This window comes from Triturus cristatus, chromosome 6 (genome assembly GCF_964204655.1).
Source record: "Triturus cristatus chromosome 6, aTriCri1.1, whole genome shotgun sequence".
In the NCBI taxonomy this organism is placed as follows: domain Eukaryota; kingdom Metazoa; phylum Chordata; class Amphibia; order Caudata; family Salamandridae; genus Triturus; species Triturus cristatus.
The window spans coordinates 98,742,702-98,767,663 of NC_140589.1; the positions used below are offsets into that span (position 1 = coordinate 98,742,702).

General features: G+C 43.4%; 27 non-coding genes across 27 annotated transcripts; all 27 read right to left on the reverse strand.

The window, feature by feature from the left end:
• Nucleotides 1-1,124: 1,124 nt before the first annotated feature.
• On the reverse strand, nucleotides 1,125-1,207 carry TRNAL-UAG (transfer RNA leucine (anticodon UAG)). Its single transcript has one exon. It is a non-coding gene; the product is annotated as a tRNA-Leu (tRNA).
• Nucleotides 1,208-2,231: 1,024 nt separating this feature from the next.
• TRNAL-AAG (transfer RNA leucine (anticodon AAG)) lies at nucleotides 2,232-2,314 on the reverse strand. Its single transcript has one exon. It is a non-coding gene; the product is annotated as a tRNA-Leu (tRNA).
• Nucleotides 2,315-3,215: 901 nt separating this feature from the next.
• Nucleotides 3,216-3,298, reverse strand: TRNAL-UAG (transfer RNA leucine (anticodon UAG)). The gene has a single exon. It is a non-coding gene; the product is annotated as a tRNA-Leu (tRNA).
• A 2,008-nt stretch (nucleotides 3,299-5,306) lies between these two features.
• Nucleotides 5,307-5,389, reverse strand: TRNAL-UAG (transfer RNA leucine (anticodon UAG)). The gene has a single exon. It is a non-coding gene; the product is annotated as a tRNA-Leu (tRNA).
• A 1,023-nt stretch (nucleotides 5,390-6,412) lies between these two features.
• Nucleotides 6,413-6,495, reverse strand: TRNAL-AAG (transfer RNA leucine (anticodon AAG)). The gene has a single exon. It is a non-coding gene; the product is annotated as a tRNA-Leu (tRNA).
• A 186-nt stretch (nucleotides 6,496-6,681) lies between these two features.
• TRNAL-CAG (transfer RNA leucine (anticodon CAG)) lies at nucleotides 6,682-6,764 on the reverse strand. The gene has a single exon. It is a non-coding gene; the product is annotated as a tRNA-Leu (tRNA).
• Nucleotides 6,765-7,396: 632 nt separating this feature from the next.
• TRNAL-UAG (transfer RNA leucine (anticodon UAG)) lies at nucleotides 7,397-7,479 on the reverse strand. Its single transcript has one exon. It is a non-coding gene; the product is annotated as a tRNA-Leu (tRNA).
• Nucleotides 7,480-8,503: 1,024 nt separating this feature from the next.
• TRNAL-AAG (transfer RNA leucine (anticodon AAG)) lies at nucleotides 8,504-8,586 on the reverse strand. The gene has a single exon. It is a non-coding gene; the product is annotated as a tRNA-Leu (tRNA).
• Nucleotides 8,587-9,487: 901 nt separating this feature from the next.
• On the reverse strand, nucleotides 9,488-9,570 carry TRNAL-UAG (transfer RNA leucine (anticodon UAG)). Its single transcript has one exon. It is a non-coding gene; the product is annotated as a tRNA-Leu (tRNA).
• A 2,008-nt stretch (nucleotides 9,571-11,578) lies between these two features.
• On the reverse strand, nucleotides 11,579-11,661 carry TRNAL-UAG (transfer RNA leucine (anticodon UAG)). The gene has a single exon. It is a non-coding gene; the product is annotated as a tRNA-Leu (tRNA).
• Nucleotides 11,662-12,684: 1,023 nt separating this feature from the next.
• Nucleotides 12,685-12,767, reverse strand: TRNAL-AAG (transfer RNA leucine (anticodon AAG)). Its single transcript has one exon. It is a non-coding gene; the product is annotated as a tRNA-Leu (tRNA).
• Nucleotides 12,768-12,953: 186 nt separating this feature from the next.
• TRNAL-CAG (transfer RNA leucine (anticodon CAG)) lies at nucleotides 12,954-13,036 on the reverse strand. The gene has a single exon. It is a non-coding gene; the product is annotated as a tRNA-Leu (tRNA).
• Nucleotides 13,037-13,668: 632 nt separating this feature from the next.
• Nucleotides 13,669-13,751, reverse strand: TRNAL-UAG (transfer RNA leucine (anticodon UAG)). The gene has a single exon. It is a non-coding gene; the product is annotated as a tRNA-Leu (tRNA).
• A 1,024-nt stretch (nucleotides 13,752-14,775) lies between these two features.
• On the reverse strand, nucleotides 14,776-14,858 carry TRNAL-AAG (transfer RNA leucine (anticodon AAG)). Its single transcript has one exon. It is a non-coding gene; the product is annotated as a tRNA-Leu (tRNA).
• Nucleotides 14,859-15,044: 186 nt separating this feature from the next.
• TRNAL-CAG (transfer RNA leucine (anticodon CAG)) lies at nucleotides 15,045-15,127 on the reverse strand. The gene has a single exon. It is a non-coding gene; the product is annotated as a tRNA-Leu (tRNA).
• A 632-nt stretch (nucleotides 15,128-15,759) lies between these two features.
• TRNAL-UAG (transfer RNA leucine (anticodon UAG)) lies at nucleotides 15,760-15,842 on the reverse strand. The gene has a single exon. It is a non-coding gene; the product is annotated as a tRNA-Leu (tRNA).
• Nucleotides 15,843-16,866: 1,024 nt separating this feature from the next.
• TRNAL-AAG (transfer RNA leucine (anticodon AAG)) lies at nucleotides 16,867-16,949 on the reverse strand. Its single transcript has one exon. It is a non-coding gene; the product is annotated as a tRNA-Leu (tRNA).
• A 186-nt stretch (nucleotides 16,950-17,135) lies between these two features.
• On the reverse strand, nucleotides 17,136-17,218 carry TRNAL-CAG (transfer RNA leucine (anticodon CAG)). Its single transcript has one exon. It is a non-coding gene; the product is annotated as a tRNA-Leu (tRNA).
• Nucleotides 17,219-17,850: 632 nt separating this feature from the next.
• Nucleotides 17,851-17,933, reverse strand: TRNAL-UAG (transfer RNA leucine (anticodon UAG)). Its single transcript has one exon. It is a non-coding gene; the product is annotated as a tRNA-Leu (tRNA).
• Nucleotides 17,934-18,957: 1,024 nt separating this feature from the next.
• On the reverse strand, nucleotides 18,958-19,040 carry TRNAL-AAG (transfer RNA leucine (anticodon AAG)). The gene has a single exon. It is a non-coding gene; the product is annotated as a tRNA-Leu (tRNA).
• A 186-nt stretch (nucleotides 19,041-19,226) lies between these two features.
• Nucleotides 19,227-19,309, reverse strand: TRNAL-CAG (transfer RNA leucine (anticodon CAG)). Its single transcript has one exon. It is a non-coding gene; the product is annotated as a tRNA-Leu (tRNA).
• A 629-nt stretch (nucleotides 19,310-19,938) lies between these two features.
• On the reverse strand, nucleotides 19,939-20,021 carry TRNAL-UAG (transfer RNA leucine (anticodon UAG)). The gene has a single exon. It is a non-coding gene; the product is annotated as a tRNA-Leu (tRNA).
• A 1,024-nt stretch (nucleotides 20,022-21,045) lies between these two features.
• Nucleotides 21,046-21,128, reverse strand: TRNAL-AAG (transfer RNA leucine (anticodon AAG)). The gene has a single exon. It is a non-coding gene; the product is annotated as a tRNA-Leu (tRNA).
• A 186-nt stretch (nucleotides 21,129-21,314) lies between these two features.
• On the reverse strand, nucleotides 21,315-21,397 carry TRNAL-CAG (transfer RNA leucine (anticodon CAG)). Its single transcript has one exon. It is a non-coding gene; the product is annotated as a tRNA-Leu (tRNA).
• A 632-nt stretch (nucleotides 21,398-22,029) lies between these two features.
• Nucleotides 22,030-22,112, reverse strand: TRNAL-UAG (transfer RNA leucine (anticodon UAG)). Its single transcript has one exon. It is a non-coding gene; the product is annotated as a tRNA-Leu (tRNA).
• A 1,034-nt stretch (nucleotides 22,113-23,146) lies between these two features.
• TRNAL-AAG (transfer RNA leucine (anticodon AAG)) lies at nucleotides 23,147-23,229 on the reverse strand. The gene has a single exon. It is a non-coding gene; the product is annotated as a tRNA-Leu (tRNA).
• A 901-nt stretch (nucleotides 23,230-24,130) lies between these two features.
• On the reverse strand, nucleotides 24,131-24,213 carry TRNAL-UAG (transfer RNA leucine (anticodon UAG)). Its single transcript has one exon. It is a non-coding gene; the product is annotated as a tRNA-Leu (tRNA).
• Nucleotides 24,214-24,962: the final 749 nt, after the last annotated feature.

Sequence of the window (24,962 nt, forward strand, 5' to 3'; positions counted from 1 at the left end):
TACATTAACGTTAAAGATAGAATAGGGCAAATGCATTTGCAGTTGAAACTGAAGTTTGGTACTTATTCAGATATTATTTACATTGCCAATTTTTAGCTGAGATTCTAAAAGAACTGAGAGAGAAAATGGAATTCAAGTTTTGACAGAAGTGGGATTCGAACCCACGCCTCCAGGAGAGACTGAGGCCTTAACGCAGCACCTTAGACCACTCAGCCATCCTGACCCCATACTGCTTTTTCATCTAAAGGGTGAGAAAGATATTAGGAACCAAAAAATGCACAGAGCTTAGGCCAATAGTGGCTAGAGCAAGAAAAAAACTCACTGCACTCTTCCAAGAAGACAATCCTATAAGCCACTGCGAGGGAAATGATCATATTTCTCAAGACAAAAAGTAGAGTAAACACAGGACTGTCAGAAGTGGGATTTGAACCCACACCTCCAGAGGAGACTGCGACCTGAAGGCAGCGCCTTAGACCACTCGGCCATCCTGACTTGCTTTCCCAGCATCTTCCAGAGGCCAGACAGCCATGCAGGTGAGGTACTGAAAAGGAATGCCCTCAATTTATTTATCCTATTATATGCACTTCCAACAGATCTTTGAACAATCTGTACAGAGCAGGACTTATGGAGAACTCTTTAGAACTTTGAGGCGAACAAAGAGAAAGTGCTATTCACCAGCCACTTGAACGGCTCAAAGCTGCTTTGAAATTGAGACAATAGCCACCTCTTGGCTGGCTAAAGCAATTTCAACAAGGGATCTCAAAGTCACAACATAGGGTGGAGTATGCAAATTTAAGCAGCCCCTGATCAAAGCCCTGAGGAAATTGCTGTAAGTGTGCTGGAGTCCAGTTGTCTACCAGATGAATGGCATTCTTCCAAATTTGCAGGGCCCGTCTGGCCAGGGCATACAAGAGCATGACTCTTCCAGATGACCTCTTACATGGGTCCTATGCTCATTTGGTAAGGATTGCGCTTTGTCAGCAAGACGTTATAGAACCTAAATATATGAGAAACCCCATCTCTCTTGACAAGAGGAGAACGGAATAACGTGCCAAGTGAAGACCAACAGATGCAACTTCCATCAGATGTTAACCTGATAAAGGAGATTAAATCTCCAAAAGGCATGTCAGAAGTGGGATTCGAACCCACGCCTCCAAAGGAGACTATGGCCTAAGCACAGCACCTTAGACCTCTCGGCCATCCTGACAGTATAGGCTTTTAAGAAATGAATAAAAGTTACTCAGAAACGTCTACCTCCATGCAAGCCTGAAATAATTTAAACCTTCAAACACAAGGTGCAACTTTATGCACAGGACAATAAACACAGAAGAACACATACGAAAGCACTTTATTTCACAGGTATACAGTTTTCATGCTTTTAGAACACCACATACCTCTCACCAGCTATTTAGGGTCCTGTATCCGACTCACAGCATTTCCTTGCCTGCGACCTCTCTCTCTACACAAACAACTACAGCACAGGAAGTAGGAAGGCAATAGGTGGGGCAGTTTATGCAAATTTATGCTGCCAATTTGCCTTGCAGATTCATGCAGGATTTCTAGATCCTTGCTGGATACAAGAGAGTAGGCCTTGTTCCAGATAAACTATCCGTAGCAGGGAAAGTCTGAGCACAGGCACTCTTTTGCTCTTTAGCCCCTGGCCTGGGACTCACCCTCACTTGCTGAGGCGTGAAATTCTGCATACCAACTTTGCACAGAAGGTATGTTTGTGGTTGTTTGGGGATGGGTGGGAGGTCAAGAGCAGGGAAAAGCAGGTCTCCTTCACTACTAGACTCATCTTCTATGCCTCCCTGCCGTTCACTCACTCTGTCTTTGTTTCATTCTCTCCTTCCACAACACTCCTTCTCACTCACTCGCTCTATCACTTGTATTTTTGCCCTTGCTCTGCATTCTATAGTGGAAACATCTCTTGAATGAAGCATCTGAAAATGACGTGACATAAAATTTAAAACCTCCTTATTGGAAACCTAAAACATCACAAGACTTAATGTAACCCATTTCTTTCATAAAAAAGATTTTTAAAGTACCCCACAAAAGAAATATAAAACACCACGAGTGCTAGAAGAATATTACATTAACGTTAAAGATAGAATAGGGCAAATGCATTTGCAGTTGAAACTGAAGTTTGGTACTTATTCAGATATTATTTACATTGCCAATTTTTAGCTGAGATTCTAAAGGAACTGAGAGAGAAAATGGAATTCAAGTTTTGTCAGAAGTGGGATTCGAACCCACGCCTCCAGGAGAGACTGCGGCCTTAACGCAGCACCTTAGACCACTCGGCCATCCTGACCCCATGCTGCTTTTTCATCTAAAGGGTGAGAAAGATATTAGGAACCAAAAAATGCACAGAGCTTAGGCCAATAGTGGCTAGAGCAAGAAAAAAACTCACTGCACTCTTCCAAGAAGACAATCCTATAAGCCACTGCGAGGGAAATGATCATATTTCTCAAGAAAAAAATTAGAGTAAACACAGGACTGTCAGAAGTGGGATTTGAACCCACGCCTCCAGACGAGACTGCGACCTGAACGCAGCACCTTAGACCACTCGGCCATCCTGACTTGCTTTCCCAGCATCTTCCAGAGGCCAGACAGCCATGCAGGTGAGGTACTGAAAAGGAATGCCCTCAATTTATTTATCCTATTATATGCACTTCCAACAGATCTTTGAACAATCTGTACAGAGCAGGACCTATGGAGAACTCTTTAGAACTTTGAGGCGAACAAAGAGAAAGTGCTATTCACCAGCCACTTGAACTGCTCAAAGCTGCTTTGAAATTGAGACAATAGCCACCTCTTGGCTGGCTAAAGCAATTTCAAAAAGGGATCTCAAAGTCAAAACATAGGGTGGAGTATGCAAATTTAAGCAGCCCCTGATCAAAGCCCTAAGGAAATTGCTGTAAGTGTGCTGGAGTCCAGTTGTCTACCAGATGCATGGCATTCTTCCAAATTTGCAGGGCCCGTCTGGCCAGGGCATACAAGAGCATGACTCTTCCAGATGACCTCTTACATGGGTCCTATGCTCATTTGGTAAGGATTGCGGTTTGTCAGCAAGACGTTATAGAACCTAAATATATGAGAAACCCCATCTCTCTTGACAAGAGTAGAACGGAATAACGTGCCAGGTGAAGACCAACAGATGCAACTTCCATCAGATGTTAACCTGATAAAGGAGATTAAATCTCCAAAAGGAATGTCAGAAGTGGGATTCGAACCCACGCCTCCAAAGGAGACTGTGGCCTAAACACAGCACCTTAGACCTCTCGGCCATCCTGACAGTACAGGCTTTTAAGAAATGAATAAAAGTTACTCAGAAACGTCTACCTCAATGCAAGCCTGAAATAATTTAAACCTTCAAACACAAGGTGCAACTTTATGCACAGGACAATAAACACAGAAGAACACATACGAAAGCACTTTATTTCACAGGTATACAGTTTTCATGCTTTTAGAACACCACATACCTCTCACCAGCTATTTAGGGTCCTGTATCCGACTCACAACATTTCCTTGCCTGCGACCTCTCTCTCTACACAAACAACTACAGCACAGGAAGTAGGAAGGCAATAGGTGGGGCAGTTTATGCAAATTTATGCTGCCAATGTGCCTTGCAGATTCATGCAGGATTTCTAGATCCTTGCTGGATACAAGAGAGTAGGCCTTGTTCCAGATAAACTATCCCTAGCAGGGAAAGTCTGAGCACAGGCACTCTTTTGCTCTTTAGCCTCTGGCCTGGGACTCACCCTCACTTGCTGAGGCGTGAAATTCTGCATACCAACTTTGCACAGAAGGTATGTTTGTGGTTGTTTGGGGATGGGTGGGAGGTCAAGAGCAGCGAAAAGCAGGTCTCCTTCACTACTAGACTCCTCTTCTATGCCTCCCTGCCATTCACTCACTCTGTCTTTGTTTCATTCTCTCCTTCCACAACACTCCTTCTCACTCACTCGCTCTATCACTTGTATTTTTGCCCTCGCTCTGCATTCTATAGTGGAAACATCTCTTGAATGAAGCATCTGAAAATGACGTGACATAAAATTTAAAACCTCCTTATTGGAAACCTAAAACATCACAAGACTTAATGTAACCCATTTCTTTCATAAAAAAGATTTTTAAAGTACCCCACAAAAGAAATATAAAACACCACGAGTGCTAGAAGAATATTACATTAACGTTAAAGATAGAATAGGGCAAATGCATTTGCAGTTGAAACTGAAGTTTGGTACTTATTCAGATATTATTTACATTGCCAATTTTTAGCTGAGATTCTAAAAGAACTGAGAGAGAAAATGGAATTCAAGTTTTGACAGAAGTGGGATTCGAACCCACGCCTCCAGGAGAGACTGAGGCCTTAACGCAGCACCTTAGACCACTCAGCCATCCTGACCCCATACTGCTTTTTCATCTAAAGGGTGAGAAAGATATTAGGAACCAAAAAATGCACAGAGCTTAGGCCAATAGTGGCTAGAGCAAGAAAAAAACTCACTGCACTCTTCCAAGAAGACAATCCTATAAGCCACTGCGAGGGAAATGATCATATTTCTCAAGACAAAAAGTAGAGCAAACACAGGACTGTCAGAAGTGGGATTTGAACCCACACCTCCAGAGGAGACTGCGACCTGAAGGCAGCGCCTTAGACCACTCGGCCATCCTGACTTGCTTTCCCAGCATCTTCCAGAGGCCAGACAGCCATGCAGGTTGGGTACTGAAAAGGAATGCCCTCAATTTATTTATCCTATTATATGCACTTCCAACAGATCTTTGAACAATCTGTACAGAGCAGGACTTATGGAGAACTCTTTAGAACTTTGAGGCGAACAAAGAGAAAGTGCTATTCACCAGCCACTTGAACGGCTCAAAGCTGCTTTGAAATTGAGACAATAGCCACCTCTTGGCTGGCTAAAGCAATTTCAACAAGGGATCTCAAAGTCACAACATAGGGTGGAGTATGCAAATTTAAGCAGCCCCTGATCAAAGCCCTGAGGAAATTGCTGTAAGTGTGCTGGAGTCCAGTTGTCTACCAGATGAATGGCATTCTTCCAAATTTGCAGGGCCCGTCTGGCCAGGGCATACAAGAGCATGACTCTTCCAGATGACCTCTTACATGGGTCCTATGCTCATTTGGTAAGGATTGCGCTTTGTCAGCAAGACGTTATAGAACCTAAATATATGAGAAACCCCATCTCTCTTGACAAGAGGAGAACGGAATAACGTGCCAAGTGAAGACCAACAGATGCAACTTCCATCAGATGTTAACCTGATAAAGGAGATTAAATCTCCAAAAGGCATGTCAGAAGTGGGATTCGAACCCACGCCTCCAAAGGAGACTATGGCCTAAGCACAGCACCTTAGACCTCTCGGCCATCCTGACAGTATAGGCTTTTAAGAAATGAATAAAAGTTACTCAGAAACGTCTACCTCCATGCAAGCCTGAAATAATTTAAACCTTCAAACACAAGGTGCAACTTTATGCACAGGACAATAAACACAGAAGAACACATACGAAAGCACTTTATTTCACAGGTATACAGTTTTCATGCTTTTAGAACACCACATACCTCTCACCAGCTATTTAGGGTCCTGTATCCGACTCACAGCATTTCCTTGCCTGCGACCTCTCTCTCTACACAAACAACTACAGCACAGGAAGTAGGAAGGCAATAGGTGGGGCAGTTTATGCAAATTTATGCTGCCAATTTGCCTTGCAGATTCATGCAGGATTTGTAGATCCTTGCTGGATACAAGAGAGTAGGCCTTGTTCCAGATAAACTATCCCTAGCAGGGAAAGTCTGAGCACAGGCACTCTTTTGCTCTTTAGCCCCTGGCCTGGGACTCACCCTCACTTGCTGAGGCGTGAAATTCTGCATACCAACTTTGCACAGAAGGTATGTTTGTGGTTGTTTGGGGATGGGTGGGAGGTCAAGAGCAGGGAAAAGCAGGTCTCCTTCACTACTAGACTTCTCTTCTATGCCTCCCTGCCGTTCACTCACTCTGTCTTTGTTTCATTCTCTCCTTCCACAACACTCCTTCTCGCTCACTCGCTCTATCACTTGTATTTTTGCCCTTGCTCTGCATTCTATAGTGGAAACATCTCTTGAATGAAGCATCTGAAAATGACGTGACATAAAATTTAAAACCTCCTTATTGGAAACCTAAAACATCACAAGACTTAATGTAACCCATTTCTTTCATAAAAAAGATTTTTAAAGTACCCCACAAAAGAAATATAAATACCACGAGTGCTAGAAGAATATTACATTAACGTTAAAGATAGAATAGGGCAAATGCATTTGCAGTTGAAACTGAAGTTTGGTACTTATTCAGATATTATTTACATTGCCAATTTTTAGCTGAGATTCTAAAGGAACTGAGAGAGAAAATGGAATTCAAGTTTTGTCAGAAGTGGGATTCGAACCCACGCCTCCAGGAGAGACTGCGGCCTTAACGCAGCGCCTTAGACCACTCGGCCATCCTGACCCCATGCTGCTTTTTCATCTAAAGGGTGAGAAAGATATTAGGAACCAAAAAATGCACAGAGCTTAGGCCAATAGTGGCTAGAGCACGAAAAAAACTCACTGCACTCTTCCAAGAAGACAATCCTATAAGCCACTGCGAGGGAAATGATCATATTTCTCAAGAAAAAAATTAGAGTAAACACAGGACTGTCAGAAGTGGGATTTGAACCCACGCCTCCAGAGGAGACTGCGACCTGAACGCAGCGCCTTAGACCACTCGGCCATCCTGACTTGCTTTCCCAGCATCTTCCAGAGGCCAGACAGCCATGCAGGTGAGGTACTGAAAAGGAATGCCCTCAATTTATTTATCCTATTATATGCACTTCCAACAGATCTTTGAACAATCTGTACAGAGCAGGACCTATGGAGAACTCTTTAGAACTTTGAGGCGAACAAAGAGAAAGTGCTATTCACCAGCCACTTGAACGGCTCAAAGCTGCTTTGAAATTGAGACAATAGCCACCTCTTGGCTGGCTAAAGCAATTTCAACAAGGGATCTCAAAGTCACAACATAGGGTGGAGTATGCAAATTTAAGCAGCCCCTGATCAAAGCCCTGAGGAAATTGCTGTAAGTGTGCTGGAGTCCAGTTGTCTACCAGATGAATGGCATTCTTCCAAATTTGCAGGGCCCGTCTGGCCAGGGCATACAAGAGCATGACTCTTCCAGATGACCTCTTACATGGGTCCTATGCTCATTTGGTAAGGATTGCGCTTTGTCAGCAAGACGTTATAGAACCTAAATATATGAGAAACCCCATCTCTCTTGACAAGAGGAGAACGGAATAACGTGCCAAGTGAAGACCAACAGATGCAACTTCCATCAGATGTTAACCTGATAAAGGAGATTAAATCTCCAAAAGGCATGTCAGAAGTGGGATTCGAACCCACGCCTCCAAAGGAGACTGTGTCCTAAACACAGCGCCTTAGACCTCTCGGCCATCCTGACAGTATAGGCTTTTAAGAAATGAATAAAAGTTACTCAGAAACGTCTACCTCCATGCAAGCCTGAAATAATTTAAACCTTCAAACACAAGGTGCAACTTTATGCACAGGACAATAAACACAGAAGAACACATACGAAAGCACTTTATTTCACAGGTATACAATTTTCATGCTTTTAGAACACCACATACCTCTCACCAGCTATTTAGGGTCCTGTATCCGACTCACAACATTTCCTTGCCTGCGACCTCTCTCTCTACACAAACAACTACACCACAGGAAGTAGGAAGGCAATAGGTGGGGCAGTTTATGCAAATTTATGCTGCCAATGTGCCTTGCAGATTCATGCAGGATTTCTAGATCCTTGCTGGATACAAGAGAGTAGGCCTTGTTCCAGATAAACTATCCGTAGCAGGGAAAGTCTGAGCACAGGCACTCTTTTGCTCTTTAGCCCCTGGCCTGGGACTCACCCTCACTTGCTGAGGCGTGAAATTCTGCATACCAACTTTGCACAGAAGGTATGTTTGTGGTTGTTTGGGGATGGGTGGGAGGTCAAGAGCAGGGAAAAGCAGGTCTCCTTCACTACTAGACTCATCTTCTATGCCTCCCTGCCGTTCACTCACTCTGTCTTTGTTTCATTCTCTCCTTCCACAACACTCCTTCTCACTCACTCGCTCTATCACTTGTATTTTTGCCCTTGCTCTGCATTCTATAGTGGAAACATCTCTTGAATGAAGCATCTGAAAATGACGTGACATAAAATTTAAAACCTCCTTATTGGAAACCTAAAACATCACAAGACTTAATGTAACCCATTTCTTTCATAAAAAAGATTTTTAAAGTACCCCACAAAAGAAATATAAAACACCACGAGTGCTAGAAGAATATTACATTAACGTTAAAGATAGAATAGGGCAAATGCATTTGCAGTTGAAACTGAAGTTTGGTACTTATTCAGATATTATTTACATTGCCAATTTTTAGCTGAGATTCTAAAGGAACTGAGAGAGAAAATGGAATTCAAGTTTTGTCAGAAGTGGGATTCGAACCCACGCCTCCAGGAGAGACTGCGGCCTTAACGCAGCGCCTTAGACCACTCGGCCATCCTGACCCCATACTGCTTTTTCATCTAAAGGGTGAGAAAGATATTAGGAACCAAAAAATGCACAGAGCTTAGGCCAATAGTGGCTAGAGCAAGAAAAAAACTCACTGCACTCTTCCAAGAAGACAATCCTATAAGCCACTGCGAGGGAAATGATCATATTTCTCAAGAAAAAAATTAGAGTAAACACAGGACTGTCAGAAGTGGGATTTGAACCCACGCCTCCAGACGAGACTGCGACCTGAACGCAGCGCCTTAGACCACTCGGCCATCCTGACTTGCTTTCCCAGCATCTTCCAGAGGCCAGACAGCCATGCAGGTGAGGTACTGAAAAGGAATGCCCTCAATTTATTTATCCTATTATATGCACTTCCAACAGATCTTTGAACAATCTGTACAGAGCAGGACCTATGGAGAACTCTTTAGAACTTTGAGGCGAACAAAGAGAAAGTGCTATTCACCAGCCACTTGAACTGCTCAAAGCTGCTTTGAAATTGAGACAATAGCCACCTCTTGGCTGGCTAAAGCAATTTCAAAAAGGGATCTCAAAGTCAAAACATAGGGTGGAGTATGCAAATTTAAGCAGCCCCTGATCAAAGCCCTAAGGAAATTGCTGTAAGTGTGCTGGAGTCCAGTTGTCTACCAGATGCATGGCATTCTTCCAAATTTGCAGGGCCCGTCTGGCCAGGGCATACAAGAGCATGACTCTTCCAGATGACCTCTTACATGGGTCCTATGCTCATTTGGTAAGGATTGCGGTTTGTCAGCAAGACGTTATAGAACCTAAATATATGAGAAACCCCATCTCTCTTGACAAGAGTAGAACGGAATAACGTGCCAGGTGAAGACCAACAGATGCAACTTCCATCAGATGTTAACCTGATAAAGGAGATTAAATCTCCAAAAGGAATGTCAGAAGTGGGATTCGAACCCACGCCTCCAAAGGAGACTGTGGCCTAAACACAGCACCTTAGACCTCTCGGCCATCCTGACAGTACAGGCTTTTAAGAAATGAATAAAAGTTACTCAGAAACGTCTACCTCAATGCAAGCCTGAAATAATTTAAACCTTCAAACACAAGGTGCAACTTTATGCACAGGACAATAAACACAGAAGAACACATACGAAAGCACTTTATTTCACAGGTATACAGTTTTCATGCTTTTAGAACACCACATACCTCTCACCAGCTATTTAGGGTCCTGTATCCGACTCACAACATTTCCTTGCCTGCGACCTCTCTCTCTACACAAACAACTACAGCACAGGAAGTAGGAAGGCAATAGGTGGGGCAGTTTATGCAAATTTATGCTGCCAATGTGCCTTGCAGATTCATGCAGGATTTCTAGATCCTTGCTGGATACAAGAGAGTAGGCCTTGTTCCAGATAAACTATCCCTAGCAGGGAAAGTCTGAGCACAGGCACTCTTTTGCTCTTTAGCCTCTGGCCTGGGACTCACCCTCACTTGCTGAGGCGTGAAATTCTGCATACCAACTTTGCACAGAAGGTATGTTTGTGGTTGTTTGGGGATGGTTGGGAGGTCAAGAGCAGCGAAAAGCAGGTCTCCTTCACTACTAGACTCCTCTTCTATGCCTCCCTGCCATTCACTCACTCTGTCTTTGTTTCATTCTCTCCTTCCACAACACTCCTTCTCACTCACTCGCTCTATCACTTGTATTTTTGCCCTCGCTCTGCATTCTATAGTGGAAACATCTCTTGAATGAAGCATCTGAAAATGACGTGACATAAAATTTAAAACCTCCTTATTGGAAACCTAAAACATCACAAGACTTAATGTAACCCATTTCTTTCATAAAAAAGATTTTTAAAGTACCCCACAAAAGAAATATAAAACACCACGAGTGCTAGAAGAATATTACATTAACGTTAAAGATAGAATAGGGCAAATGCATTTGCAGTTGAAACTGAAGTTTGGTACTTATTCAGATATTATTTACATTGCCAATTTTTAGCTGAGATTCTAAAAGAACTGAGAGAGAAAATGGAATTCAAGTTTTGACAGAAGTGGGATTCGAACCCACGCCTCCAGGAGAGACTGCGGCCTTAACGCAGCACCTTAGACCACTCAGCCATCCTGACCCCATACTGCTTTTTCATCTAAAGGGTGAGAAAGATATTAGGAACCAAAAAATGCACAGAGCTTAGGCCAATAGTGGCTAGAGCAAGAAAAAAACTCACTGCACTCTTCCAAGAAGACAATCCTATAAGCCACTGCGAGGGAAATGATCATATTTCTCAAGACAAAAAGTAGAGTAAACACAGGACTGTCAGAAGTGGGATTTGAACCCACACCTCCAGAGGAGACTGCGACCTGAAGGCAGCGCCTTAGACCACTCGGCCATCCTGACTTGCTTTCCCAGCATCTTCCAGAGGCCAGACAGCCATGCAGGTGAGGTACTGAAAAGGAATGCCCTCAATTTATTTATCCTATTATATGCACTTCCAACAGATCTTTGAACAATCTGTACAGAGCAGGACCTATGGAGAACTCTTTAGAACTTTGAGGCGAACAAAGAGAAAGTGCTATTCACCAGCCACTTGAACGGCTCAAAGCTGCTTTGAAATTGAGACAATAGCCACCTCTTGGCTGGCTAAAGCAATTTCAACAAGGGATCTCAAAGTCACAACATAGGGTGGAGTATGCAAATTTAAGCAGCCCCTGATCAAAGCCCTGAGGAAATTGCTGTAAGTGTGCTGGAGTCCAGTTGTCTACCAGATGAATGGCATTCTTCCAAATTTGCAGGGCCCGTCTGGCCAGGGCATACAAGAGCATGACTCTTCCAGATGACCTCTTACATGGGTCCTATGCTCATTTGGTAAGGATTGCGCTTTGTCAGCAAGACGTTATAGAACCTAAATATATGAGAAACCCCATCTCTCTTGACAAGAGGAGAACGGAATAACGTGCCAAGTGAAGACCAACAGATGCAACTTCCATCAGATGTTAACCTGATAAAGGAGATTAAATCTCCAAAAGGCATGTCAGAAGTGGGATTCGAACCCACGCCTCCAAAGGAGACTATGGCCTAAGCACAGCACCTTAGACCTCTCGGCCATCCTGACAGTATAGGCTTTTAAGAAATGAATAAATGTTACTCAGAAACGTCTACCTCCATGCAAGCCTGAAATAATTTAAACCTTCAAACACAAGGTGCAACTTTATGCACAGGACAATAAACACAGAAGAACACATACGAAAGCACTTTATTTCACAGGTATACAGTTTTCATGCTTTTAGAACACCACATACCTCTCACCAGCTATTTAGGGTCCTGTATCCGACTCACAGCATTTCCTTGCCTGCGACCTCTCTCTCTACACAAACAACTACAGCACAGGAAGTAGGAAGGCAATAGGTGGGGCAGTTTATGCAAATTTATGCTGCCAATTTGCCTTGCAGATTCATGCAGGATTTGTAGATCCTTGCTGGATACAAGAGAGTAGGCCTTGTTCCAGATAAACTATCCCTAGCAGGGAAAGTCTGAGCACAGGCACTCTTTTGCTCTTTAGCCCCTGGCCTGGGACTCACCCTCACTTGCTGAGGCGTGAAATTCTGCATACCAACTTTGCACAGAAGGTATGTTTGTGGTTGTTTGGTGATGGGTGGGAGGTCAAGAGCAGGGAAAAGCAGGTCTCCTTCACTACTAGACTTCTCTTCTATGCCTCCCTGCCGTTCACTCACTCTGTCTTTGTTTCATTCTCTCCTTCCACAACACTCCTTCTCGCTCACTCGCTCTATCACTTGTATTTTTGCCCTTGCTCTGCATTCTATAGTGGAAACATCTCTTGAATGAAGCATCTGAAAATGACGTGACATAAAATTTAAAACCTCCTTATTGGAAACCTAAAACATCACAAGACTTAATGTAACCCATTTCTTTCATAAAAAAGATTTTTAAAGTACCCCACAAAAGAAATATAAATACCACGAGTGCTAGAAGAATATTACATTAACGTTAAAGATAGAATAGGGCAAATGCATTTGCAGTTGAAACTGAAGTTTGGTACTTATTCAGATATTATTTACATTGCCAATTTTTAGCTGAGATTCTAAAGGAACTGAGAGAGAAAATGGAATTCAAGTTTTGTCAGAAGTGGGATTCGAACCCACGCCTCCAGGAGAGACTGCGGCCTTAACGCAGCGCCTTAGACCACTCGGCCATCCTGACCCCATGCTGCTTTTTCATCTAAAGGGTGAGAAAGATATTAGGAACCAAAAAATGCACAGAGCTTAGGCCAATAGTGGCTAGAGCACGAAAAAAACTCACTGCACTCTTCCAAGAAGACAATCCTATAAGCCACTGCGAGGGAAATGATCATATTTCTCAAGAAAAAAATTAGAGTAAACACAGGACTGTCAGAAGTGGGATTTGAACCCACGCCTCCAGAGGAGACTGCGACCTGAACGCAGCGCCTTAGACCACTTGGCCATCCTGACTTGCTTTCCCAGCATCTTCCAGAGGCCAGACAGCCATGCAGGTGAGGTACTGAAAAGGAATGCCCTCAATTTATTTATCCTATTATATGCACTTCCAACAGATCTTTGAACAATCTGTACAGAGCAGGACCTATGGAGAACTCTTTAGAACTTTGAGGCGAACAAAGAGAAAGTGCTATTCACCAGCCACTTGAACGGCTCAAAGCTGCTTTGAAATTGAGACAATAGCCACCTCTTGGCTGGCTAAAGCAATTTCAACAAGGGATCTCAAAGTCACAACATAGGGTGGAGTATGCAAATTTAAGCAGCCCCTGATCAAAGCCCTGAGGAAATTGCTGTAAGTGTGCTGGAGTCCAGTTGTCTACCAGATGAATGGCATTCTTCCAAATTTGCACGGCCAGTCTGGCCAGGGCATACAAGAGCATGACTCTTCCAGATGACCTCTTACATGGGTCCTATGCTCATTTGGTAAGGATTGCGCTTTGTCAGCAAGACGTTATAGAACCTAAATATATGAGAAACCCCATCTCTCTTGACAAGAGGAGAACGGAATAACGTGCCAAGTGAAGACCAACAGATGCAACTTCCATCAGATGTTAACCTGATAAAGGAGATTAAATCTCCAAAAGGCATATCAGAAGTGGGATTCGAACCCACGCCTCCAAAGGAGACTGTGGCCTAAACACAGCGCCTTAGACCTCTCGGCCATCCTGACAGTATAGGCTTTTAAGAAATGAATAAAAGTTACTCAGAAATGTCTACCTCCATGCAAGCCTGAAATAATTTAAACCTTCAAACACAAGGTGCAACTTTATGCACAGGACAATAAACACAGAAGAACACATACGAAAGCACTTTATTTCACAGGTATACAGTTTTCATGCTTTTAGAACACCACATACCTCTCACCAGCTATTTAGGGTCCTGTATCCGACTCACAACATTTCCTTGCCTGCGACCTCTCTCTCTACACAAACAACTACAGCACAGGAAGTAGGAAGGCAATAGGTGGGGCAGTTTATGCAAATTTATGCTGCCAATGTGCCTTGCAGATTCATGCAGGATTTCTAGATCCTTGCTGGATACAAGAGAGTAGGCCTTGTTCCAGATAAACTATCCCTAGCAGGGAAAGTCTGAGCACAGGCACTCTTTTGCTCTTTAGCCCCTGGCCTGGGACTCACTCTCACTTGCTGAGGCGTGAAATTCTGCATACCAACTTTGCACAGAAGGTATGTTTGTGGTTGTTAGGGGATGGGTGGGAGGTCAAGAGCAGGGAAAAGCAGGTCTCCTTCACTACTAGACTACTCTTCTATGCCTCCCTGCCGTTCACTCACTCTGTCTTTGTTTCATTCTCTCCTTCCACAACACTCCTTCTCACTCACTCGCTCTATCACTTGTATTTTTGCCCTTGCTCTGCATTCTATAGTGGAAACATCTCTTGAATGAAGCATCTGAAAATGACGTGACATAAAATTTAAAACCTCCTTATTGGAAACCTAAAACATCACAAGACTTAATGTAACCCATTTCTTTCATAAAAAAGATTTTTAAAGTACCCCACAAAAGAAATATAAAACACCACGAGTGCTAGAAGAATATTACATTAACGTTAAAGATAGAATAGGGCAAATGCATTTGCAGTTGAAACTGAAGTTTGGTACTTATTCAGATATTATTTACATTGCCAATTTTTAGCTGAGATTCTAAACAAACTGAGAGAGAAAATGGAATTCAAGTTTTGTCAGAAGTGGGATTCGAACCCACGCCTCCAGGAGAGACTGCGGCCTTAACGCAGCGCCTTAGACCACTCGGCCATCCTGACCCCATGCTGCTTTTTCATCTAAAGGGTGAAAAAGATATTAGGAACCAAAAAATGCACAGAGCTTAGGCCAATAGTGGCTAGAGCAAGAAAAAAACTCACTGCACTCTTCCAAGAAGACAATCCTATAAGCCACTGCGAGGGAAATGATCATATTTCTCAAGAAAAAAATTAGAGTAAACACAGGACTGTCAGAAGTGGGATTTGAACCCACGCCTCCAGAGGAGACTGCGACCTGAACGCAGCGCCTTAGACCACTCGGCCATCCTGACTTGCTTTCCCAGCATCTTCCAGAGGCCAGACAGCCATGCAGGTGAGGTACTGAAAAGGAATGCCCTCAATTTATTTATCCTATTATATGCACTTCCAACAGATCTTTGAACAATCTGTACAGAGCAGGACCTATGGAGAACTCTTTAGAACTTTGAGGCGAACAAAGAGAAAGTGCTATTCACCAGCCACTTGAACGGCTCAAAGCTGCTTTGAAATTGAGACAATAGCCACCTCTTGGCTGGCTAAAGCAATTTCAAAAAGGGATCTCAAAGTCACAACATAGGGTGGAGTATGCAAATTTAAGCAGCCCCTGATCAAAGCCCTAAGGAAATTGCTGTAAGTGTGCTGGAGTCCAGTTGTCTACCAGATGCATGGCATTCTTCCAAATTTGCAGGGCCTGTCTGGCCAGGGCATACAAGAGCATGACTCTTCCAGATGACCTCTTACATGGGTCCTATGCTCATTTGGTAAGGATTGCACTTTGTCAGCAAGACGTTATAGAACCTAAATATATGAGAAACCCCATCTCTCTTGACAAGAGGAGAACGGAATAACGTGCCAAGTGAAGACCAACAGATGCAACTTCCATCAGATGTTAACCTGATAAAGGAGATTAAATCTCCAAAAGGCATGTCAGAAGTGGGATTCGAACCCACGCCTCCAAAGGAGACTGTGGCCTAAGCACAGCACCTTAGACCTCTCGGCCATCCTGACAGTATAGGCTTTTAAGAAATGAATAAAAGTTACTCAGAAACGTCTACCTCCATGCAAGCCTGAAATAATTTAAACCTTCAAACACAAGGTGCAACTTTATGCACAGGACAATAAACACAGAAGAACACATACGAAAGCACTTTATTTCACAGGTATACAGTTTTCATGCTTTTAGAACACCACATACCTCTCACCAGCTATTTAGGGTCCTGTATCCGACTCACAACATTTCCTTGCCTGCGACCTCTCTCTCTACACAAACAACTACAGCACAGGAAGTAGGAAGGCAATAGGTGGGGCAGTTTATGCAAATTTATGCTGCCAATGTGCCTTGCAGATTCATGCAGGATTTGTAGATCCTTGCTGGATACAAGAGAGTAGGCCTTGTTCCAGATAAACTATCCCTAGCAGGGAAAGTCTGAGCACAGGCACTCTTTTGCTCTTTAGCCCCTGGCCTGAGACTCACCCTCACTTGCTGAGGCGTGAAATTCTGCATACCAACTTTGCACAGAAGGTATGTTTGTGGTTGTTTGGGGATGGGTGGGAGGTCAAGAGCAGGGAAAAGCAGGTCTCCTTCACTACTAGACTCCTCTTCTATGCCTCCCTGCCGTTCACTCACTCTGTCTTTGTTTCATTCTCTCCTTCCACAACACTCCTTCTCGCTCACTCGCTCTATCACTTGTATTTTTGCCCTTGCTCTGCATTCTATAGTGGAAACATCTCTTGAATGAAGCATCTGAAAATGACGTGACATAAAATTTAAAACCTCCTTATTGGAAACCTAAAACATCACAAGACTTAATGTAACCCATTTCTTTCATAAAAAAGATTTTTAAAGTACCCCACAAAAGAAATATAAAACACCACGAGTGCTAGAAGAATATTACATTAACGTTAAAGATAGAATAGGGCAAATGCATTTGCAGTTGAAACTGAAGTTTGGTACTTATTCAGATATTATTTACATTGCCAATTTTTAGCTGAGATTCTAAACGAACTGAGAGAGAAAATGGAATTCAAGTTTTGTCAGAAGTGGGATTCGAACCCACGCCTCCAGGAGAGACTGCGGCCTTAACGCAGCGCCTTAGACCACTCGGCCATCCTGACCCCATGCTGCTTTTTCATCTAAAGGGTGAAAAAGATATTAGGAACCAAAAAATGCACAGAGCTTAGGCCAATAGTGGCTAGAGCAAGAAAAAAACTCACTGCACTCTTCCAAGAAGACAATCCTATAAGCCACTGCGAGGGAAATGATCATATTTCTCAAGAAAAAAATTAGAGTAAACACAGGACTGTCAGAAGTGGGATTTGAACCCACGCCTCCAGAGGAGACTGCGACCTGAACGCAGCGCCTTAGACCACTCGGCCATCCTGACTTGCTTTCCCAGCATCTTCCAGAGGCCAGACAGCCATGCAGGTGAGGTACTGAAAAGTAATGCCCTCAATTTATTTATCCTATTATATGCACTTCCAACAGATCTTTGAACAATCTGTACAGAGCAGGACCTATGGAGAACTCTTTAGAACTTTGAGGCGAACAAAGAGAAAGTGCTATTCACCAGCCACTTGAACGGCTCAAAGCTGCTTTGAAATTGAGACAATAGCCACCTCTTGGCTGGCTAAAGCAATTTCAAAAAGGGATCTCAAAGTCACAACATAGGGTGGAGTATGCAAATTTAAGCAGCCCCTGATCAAAGCCCTAAGGAAATTGCTGTAAGTGTGCTGGAGTCCAGTTGTCTACCAGATGCATGGCATTCTTCCAAATTTGCAGGGCCTGTCTGGCCAGGGCATACAAGAGCATGACTCTTCCAGATGACCTCTTACATGGGTCCTATGCTCATTTGGTAAGGATTGCACTTTGTCAGCAAGACGTTATAGAACCTAAATATATGAGAAACCCCATCTCTCTTGACAAGAGGAGAACGGAATAACGTGCCAAGTGAAGACCAACAGATGCAACTTCCATCAGATGTTAACCTGATAAAGGAGATTAAATCTCCAAAAGGCATGTCAGAAGTGGGATTCGAACCCACGCCTCCAAAGGAGACTGTGGCCTAAGCACAGCACCTTAGACCTCTCGGCCATCCTGACAGTATAGGCTTTTAAGAAATGAATAAAAGTTACTCAGAAACGTCTACCTCCATGCAAGCCTGAAATAATTTAAACCTTCAAACACAAGGTGCAACTTTATGCACAGGACAATAAACACAGAAGAACACATACGAAAGCACTTTATTTCACAGGTATACAGTTTTCATGCTTTTAGAACACCACATACCTCTCACCAGCTATTTAGGGTCCTGTATCCGACTCACAACATTTCCTTGCCTGCGACCTCTCTCTCTACACAAACAACTACAGCACAGGAAGTAGGAAGGCAATAGGTGGGGCAGTTTATGCAAATTTATGCTGCCAATGTGCCTTGCAGATTCATGCAGGATTTGTAGATCCTTGCTGGATACAAGAGAGTAGGCCTTGTTCCAGATAAACTATCCCTAGCAGGGAAAGTCTGAGCACAGGCACTCTTTTGCTCTTTAGCCCCTGGCCTGAGACTCACCCTCACTTGCTGAGGCGTGAAATTCTGCATACCAACTTTGCACAGAAGGTATGTTTGTGGTTGTTTGGGGATGGGTGGGAGGTCAAGAGCAGGGAAAAGCAGGTCTCCTTCACTACTAGACTCCTCTTCTATGCCTCCCTGCCGTTCACTCACTCTGTCTTTGTTTCATTCTCTCCTTCCACAACACTCCTTCTCGCTCACTCGCTCTATCACTTGTATTTTTGCCCTTGCTCTGCATTCTATAGTGGAAACATCTCTTGAATGAAGCATCTGAAAATGACGTGACATAAAATTTAAAACCTCCTTATTGGAAACCTAAAACATCACAAGACTTAATGTAACCCATTTCTTTCATAAAAAAGATTTTTAAAGTACCCCACAAAAGAAATATAAAACACCACGAGTGCTAGAAGAATATTACATTAACGTTAAAGATAGAATAGGGCAAATGCATTTGCAGTTGAAACTGAAGTTTGGTACTTATTCAGATATTATTTACATTGCCAATTTTTAGCTGAGATTCTAAAGGAACTGAGAGCGAAAATGGAATTCAAGTTTTGTCAGAAGTGGGATTCGAACCCACGCCTCCAGGAGAGACTGCGGCCTTAACGCAGCGCCTTAGACCACTCTGCCATCCTGACCCCATGCTGCTTTTTCATCTAAAGGGTGAGAAAGATATTAGGAACCAAAAAATGCACAGAGCTTAGGCCAATAGTGGCTAGAGCAAGAAAAAAACTCACTGCACTCTTCCAAGAAGACAATCCTATAAGCCACTGCGAGGGAAATTATCATATTTCTCAAGACAAAAAGTAGAGTAAACACAGGACTGTCAGAAGTGGGATTTGAACCCACACCTCCAGAGGAGACTGCGACCTGAACGCAGCGCCTTAGACCACTCGGCCATCCTGACTTGCTTTCCCAGCATCTTCCAGAGGCCAGACAGCCATGCAGGTGAGGTACTGAAAAGGAATGCCCTCAATTTATTTATCCTATTATATGCACTTCCAACAGATCTTTGAACAATCTGTACAGAGCAGGACTTATGGAGAACTCTTTAGAACTTTGAGGCGAACAAAGAGAAAGTGCTATTCACCAGCCACTTGAACGGCTCAAAGCTGCTTTGAAATTGAGACAATAGCCACCTCTTGGCTGGCTAAAGCAATTTCAACAAGGGATCTCAAAGTCACAACATAGGGTGGAGTATGCAAATTTAAGCAGCCCCTGATCAAAGCCCTGAGGAAATTGCTGTAAGTGTGCTGGAGTCCAGTTGTCTACCAGATGAATGGCATTCTTCCAAATTTGCAGGGCCCATCTGGCCAGGGCATACAAGAGCATGACTCTTCCAGATGACCTCTTACATGGGTCCTATGCTCATTTGGTAAGGATTGCGCTTTGTCAGCAAGACGTTATAGAACCTAAATATATGAGAAACCCCATCTCTCTTGACAAGAGAACGGAATAACGTGCCAAGTGAAGACCAACAGATGCAACTTCCATCAGATGTTAACCTGATAAAGGAGATTAAATCTCCAAAAGGCATGTCAGAAGTGGGATTCGAACCCACGCCTCCAAAGGAGACTGTGGCCTAAACACAGCACCTTAGACCTCTCGGCCATCCTGACAGTATAGGCTTTTAAGAAATGAATAAAAGTTACTCAGAAACGTCTACCTCCATGCAAGCCTGAAATAATTTAAACCTTCAAACACAAGGTGCAACTTTATGCACAGGACAATAAACACAGAAGAACACATACGAAAGCACTTTATTTCACAGGTATACAGTTTTCATGCTTTTAGAACACCACATACCTCTCACCAGCTATTTAGGGTCCTGTATCCGACTCACAACATTTCCTTGCCTGCGACCTCTCTCTCTACACAAACAACTACAGCACAGGAAGTAGGAAGGCAATAGGTGGGGCAGTTTATGCAAATTTATGCTGCCAATGTGCCTTGCAGATTCATGCAGGATTTCTAGATCCTTGCTGGATACAAGAGAGTAGGCCTTGTTCCAGATAAACTATCCCTAGCAGGGAAAGTCTGAGCACAGGCACTCTTTTGCTCTTTAGCCCCTGGCCTGGGACTCACCCTCACTTGCTGAGGCATGAAATTCTGCATACCAACTTTGCACAGAAGGTATGTTTGTGGTTGTTTGGGGATGGGTGGGAGGTCAAGAGCAGGGAAAAGCAGGTCTCCTTCACTACTAGACTCCTCTTCTATGCCTCCGTGCCGTTCACTCACTCTGTCTTTGTTTCATTCTCTCCTTCCACAACACTCCTTCTCGCTCACTCGCTCTATCACTTGTATTTTTGCCCTTGCTCTGCATTCTATAGTGGAAACATCTCTTGAATGAAGCATCTGAAAATGACGTGACATAAAATTTAAAACCTCCTTATTGGAAACCTAAAACATCACAAGACTTAATGTAACCCATTTCTTTCATAAAAAAGATTTTTAAAGTACCCCACAAAAGAAATATAAAACACCACGAGTGCTAGAAGAATATTACATTAACGTTAAAGATAGAATAGGGCAAATGCATTTGCAGTTGAAACTGAAGTTTGGTACTTATTCAGATATTACTTACATTGCCAATTTTTAGCTGAGATTCTAAAGGAACTGAGAGAGAAAATGGAATTTAAGTTTTGTCAGAAGTGGGATTCGAACCCACGCCTCCAGGAGAGACTGCGGCCTTAACGCAGCGCCTTAGACCACTCGGCCATCCTGACCCCGTGCTGCTTTTTCATCTAAAGGGTGAGAAAGATATTAGGAACCAAAAAATGCACAGAGCTTAGGCCAATAGTGGCTAGAGCACGAAAAAAACTCACTGCACTCTTCCAAGAAGACAATCCAATAAGCCACTGCGAGGGAAATGATCATATTTCTCAAGAAAAAAATTAGAGTAAACACAGGACTGTCAGAAGTGGGATTTGAACCCACGCCTCCAGAGGAGACTGCGACCTGAACGCAGCGCCTTAGACCACTCGGCCATCCTGACTTGCTTTCCCAGCATCTTCCAGAGGCCAGACAGCCATGCAGGTGAGGTACTGAAAAGGAATGCCCTCAATTTATTTATCCTATTATATGCACTTCCAACAGATCTTTGAACAATCTGTACAGAGCAGGACCTATGGAGAACTCTTTAGAACTTTGAGGCGAACAAAGAGAAAGTGCTATTCACCAGCCACTTGAACGGCTCAAAGCTGCTTTGAAATTGAGACAATAGCCACCTCTTGGCTGGCTAAAGCAATTTCAACAAGGGATCTCAAAGTCACAACATAGGGTGGAGTATGCAAATTTAAGCAGCCCCTGATCAAAGCCCTGAGGAAATTGCTGTAAGTGTGCTGGAGTCCAGTTGTCTACCAGATGAATGGCATTCTTCCAAATTTGCAGGGCCCGTCTGGCCAGGGCATACAAGAGCATGACTCTTCCAGATGACCTCTTACATGGGTCCTATGCTCATTTGGTAAGGATTGCGCTTTGTCAGCAAGACGTTATAGAACCTAAATATATGAGAAACTCCATCTCTCTTGACAAGAGGAGAACGGAATAACGTGCCAAGTGAAGACCAACAGATGCAACTTCCATCAGATGTTAACCTGATAAAGGAGATTAAATCTCCAAAAGGCATGTCAGAAGTGGGATTCGAACCCACGCCTCCAAAGGAGACTGTGGCCTAAACACAGCGCCTTAGACCTCTCGGCCATCCTGACAGTATAGGCTTTTAAGAAATGAATAAAAGTTACTCAGAAACGTCTACCTCCATGCAAGCCTGACATAATTTAAACCTTCAAACACAAGGTGCAACTTTATGCACAGGACAATAAACACAGAAGAACACATACGAAAGCACTTTATTTCACAGGTATACAGTTTTCATGCTTTTAGAACACCACATACCTCTCACCAGCTATTTAGGGTCCTGTATCCGACTCACAACATTTCCTTGCCTGCGACCTCTCTCTCTACACAAACAACTACAGCACAGGAAGTAGGAAGGCAATAGGTGGGGCAGTTTATGCAAATTTATGCTGCTAATGTGCCTTGCAGATTCATGCAGGATTTCTAGATCCTTGCTGGATACAAGAGAGTAGGCCTTGTTCCAGATAAACTATCCCTAGCAGGGAAAGTCTGAGCACAGGCACTCTTTTGCTCTTTAGCCCCTGGCCTGGGACTCACTCTCACTTGTTGAGGCGTGAAATTCTGCATACCAACTTTGCACAGAAGGTATGTTTGTGGTTGTTTGTGGTTGTTTGTGGATGGGTGGGAGGTCAAGAGCAGGGAAAAGCAGGTCTCCTTCACTACTAGACTACTCTTCTATGCCTCCCTGCCGTTCACTCACTCTGTCTTTGTTTCATTCTCTCCTTCCACAACACTCCTTCTCACTCACTCGCTCTATCACTTGTATTTTTGCCCTTGCTCTGCATTCTATAGTGGAAACATCTCTTGAATGAAGCATCTGAAAATGACGTGACATAAAATTTAAAACCTCCTTATTGGAAACCTAAAACATCACAAGACTTAATGTAACCCATTTCTTTCATAAAAAAGATTTTTAAAGTACCCCACAAAAGAAATATAAAACACCACGAGTGCTAGAAGAATATTACATTAACGTTAAAGATAGAATAGGGCAAATGCATTTGCAGTTGAAACTGAAGTTTGGTACTTATTCAGATATTATTTACATTGCCAATTTTTAGCTGAGATTCTAAAGGAACTGAGAGAGAAAATGGAATTCAAGTTTTGTCAGAAGTGGGATTCGAACCCACGCCTCCAGGAGAGACTGCGGCCTTAACGCAGCGCCTTAGACCACTCGGCCATCCTGACCCCATGCTGCTTTTTCATCTAAAGGGTGAGAAAGATATTAGGAACCAAAAAATGCACAGAGCTTAGGCCAATAGTGGCTAGAGCAAGAAAAAAACTCACTGCACTCTTCCAAGAAGACAATCCTATAAGCCACTGCGAGGGAAATGATCATATTTCTCAAGAAAAAAATTAGAGTAAACACAGGACTGTCAGAAGTGGGATTTGAAGCCACGTCTCCAGAGGAGACTGCGACCTGAACGCAGCGCCTTAGACCACTCGGCCATCCTGACTTGCTTTCCCAGCATCTTCCAGAGGCCAGACAGCCATGCAGGTGAGGTACTGAAAAGGAATGCCCTCAATTTATTTATCCTATTATATGCACTTCCAACAGATCTTTGAACAATCTGTACAGAGCAGGACCTATGGAGAACTCTTTAGAACTTTGAGGCGAACAAAGAGAAAGTGCTATTCACCAGCCACTTGAACGGCTCAAAGCTGCTTTGAAATTGAGACAATAGCCACCTCTTGGCTGGCTAAAGCAATTTCAACAAGGGATCTCAAAGTCACAACATAGGGTGGAGTATGCAAATTTAAGCAGCCCCTGATCAAAGCCCTGAGGAAATTGCTGTATGTGTGCTGGAGTCCAGTTGTCTACCAGATGAATGGCATTCTTCCAAATTTGCAGGGCCCGTCTGGCCAGGGCATACAAGAGCATGACTCTTCCAGATGACCTCTTACATGGGTCCTATGCTCATTTGGTAAGGATTGCGCTTTGTCAGCAAGACGTTATAGAACCTAAATATATGAGAAACTCCATCTCTCTTGACAAGAGGAGAACGGAATAACGTGCCAAGTGAAGACCAACAGATGCAACTTCCATCAGATGTTAACCTGATAAAGGAGATTAAATCTCCAAAAGGCATGTCAGAAGTGGGATTCGAACCCACGTCTCCAAAGGAGACTGTGGCCTAAACACAGCGCCTTAGACCTCTCGGCCATCCTGACAGAATAGGCTTTTAAGAAATGAATAAAAGTTACTCAGAAACGTCTACCTCCATGCAAGCCTGACATAATTTAAACCTTCAAACACAAGGTGCAACTTTATGCACAGGACAATAAACACAGAAGAACACATACGAAAGCACTTTATTTCACAGGTATACAGTTTTCATGCTTTTAGAACACCACATACCTCTCACCAGCTATTTAGGGTCCTGTATCCGACTCACAACATTTCCTTGCCTGCGACCTCTCTCTCTACACAAACAACTACAGCACAGGAAGTAGGAAGGCAATAGGTGGGGCAGTTTATGCAAATTTATGCTGCTAATGTGCCTTGCAGATTCATGCAGGATTTCTAGATCCTTGCTGGATACAAGAGAGTAGGCCTTGTTCCAGATAAACTATCCCTAGCAGGGAAAGTCTGAGCACAGGCACTCTTTTGCTCTTTAGCCCCTGGCCTGGGACTCACTCTCACTTGCTGAGGCGTGAAATTCTGCATACCAACTTTGCACAGAAGGTATGTTTGTGGTTGTTTGTGGTTGTTTGGGGTTGTTTGGGGATGGGTGGGAGGTCAAGAGCAGGGAAAAGCAGGTCTCCTTCACTACTAGACTACTCTTCTATGCCTCCCTGCCGTTCACTCACTCTGTCTTTGTTTCATTCTCTCCTTCCACAACACTCCTTCTCACTCACTCGCTCTATCACTTGTATTTTTGCCCTTGCTCTGCATTCTATACTGGAAACATCTCTTGAAT